Source organism: Amphimedon queenslandica, unplaced genomic scaffold (genome assembly GCF_000090795.2).
Source record: "Amphimedon queenslandica unplaced genomic scaffold, v1.1 AMPQUscaffold_11667, whole genome shotgun sequence".
Classification (NCBI taxonomy): Eukaryota; Metazoa; Porifera; class Demospongiae; order Haplosclerida; family Niphatidae; genus Amphimedon; species Amphimedon queenslandica.
This window is the reverse complement of record NW_003548091.1, coordinates 6754-8607: the sequence shown is the minus strand read 5'-3', so window position 1 is coordinate 8607 and position 1854 is coordinate 6754. Positions and strand designations below refer to the sequence as shown.

Sequence of the window (1854 nt, the reverse complement as noted above, 5' to 3'; positions counted from 1 at the left end):
AAAGTGTTTTAACAAAGGGTTAATATAAAGATTGATAGCCGTTACAATCAGTGGTTAAATATGCAACACCCATTTGATCCTGATGTTCAATCAATAGCATTTTACTTTTTGGAATTTATTATCATTATTCTTACTTTTATTGAATATTTTACTTTAGAGATAAAGTATTTAGATTCATGCACATGTATTAACTAGATTGTTACTTGTCATGTTAAATGAATTTAGTTTTTATAGAGAAGAGTTGCTGTGCTATCCATTTATGAAATTTTTGATTGTAGTGCAATGATGACATGATATTAGTTTTTATAGATTTAAATGATTTATGTTCCCTATTTTGGGCATACGAGAATACGTTTGCTTCGACTAGCTCATTAATTATTCTTTTTCTGAATCAGCCAGCATATGTCTTCCGGATAGTTTGTCGATACAGAAATCACTATCAAATTGGTCGAAAAGACCATCCAGAATTCCCACACAGTGTCCAACATGCTCCAATGCCTTTTCTGAAAAGTTGCTTCCTAAAGTCTCTATTGCCAGCTTACATATTTTGTTGAGATGCTCTAAAAACAAATCACAGGGTACATTCTGTCCTGGTAATCCATGGATATTTATGCACCTAGACCAGATCAATTGGTGGGACTGCCTTTCATTTAAGTAGAAATGGAATTGAGCCAATAGGTTTAGTCCTTTAATGCAGTAGTTCTTTCTTTGTCTTGACCGGAACACAAGCATGAGATAACGCCAACATCTAAGAATCCTATACCCATCCCCTTCACAAATAGCATCTGAACTCCATGTATAACAGACCCTGTGACAATATTTGAACAGCATATGCTTTTACTCCATCTCCTTGAATATCTTCTTCTAGATTATGATGTGCCAATATGTCTACATATTTAAGACATATCTCCTTTGTAACTTGAGCGAGTACCAGTTTCCTATCGTCTTTCAATTTGATCCATAAAGCAACACATGGTCTGGCTTATCTGATGTGGCTTTCATTTTTAACAGATTCATGGCTGCAGAAACAATATGGCATTGTACAACCGTTACAAAAAGTAGTCATCACATGCATTAAAATCATCCGAGGCAGAGGCTGAAATTTTTCTATGGTCAATAAGGTTTCGCAGTTGACATATAGAGTGCCTTTCTCCAAAAAGCTCTTGTTATCATACAGCCACTTCCATATCATCTACAACCATGATAATCATTAAAGGTAATCATCGTTATTACAACTACAACACCTCCAAAAAAATCTTCTTTGCGTGCCAGTCTTTACAAACAGGAATCAGACCTTTTAATTTGGTAGGGACTGTTTTGCCGTGCATCTTTTGCAGTCTCAGCTCGTTTTCTAGTTAACTGGTCCCCTCCAAATAAGATACTGTGTTGAACATCACATGGCACTTCACAACCACTACTTGCATCCACTTTAGTCTTCTTCTCGCATGGCACATATTTATGAAGTTCTAGCATGATATCAATCATGTCTTCAACAACATTTTCATTCTAAAAATGATACCAAGTGGAACCTATCAAAAAAGGATATACATAAATGCATAAATACATGTATAATTATCATACCGTTTCGGACTTCTTAGACATGTTGCTATATTGATGATGCTCAATGTGTTTGAGAACAACATCTGAGAAGGTATGAGAAAAATATAACAATTCTGAAATTAAGACACAGCCAATTAAAGTAGACATGTTACTGATGAGAGCCTGGTCATCTGAGACTGATGGCAATAAATTATCGATGGGCAACTCAGACACAGGCTTTTTGGAATAGAGATTTGGCTCTTCAGATGTTTGAGACAAATCCACCCGATCTCTTACAGCATACGATTGGAAGAA

General features: G+C 35.5%; 1 long non-coding RNA gene across 1 annotated transcript; it reads right to left on the bottom strand.

Annotated features, from left to right (window-relative positions):
- Positions 1 to 83: 83 nt before the first annotated feature.
- Positions 84 to 1848, bottom strand: LOC109589060 (uncharacterized). The gene is made up of 2 exons (XR_002188504.1): positions 1582 to 1848; positions 84 to 1529 (listed from the first exon to the last, which is right to left on the bottom strand). It is a non-coding gene; the product is annotated as an uncharacterized LOC109589060 (long non-coding RNA).
- Between the last annotated feature and the right edge of the window lie 6 nt (positions 1849 to 1854).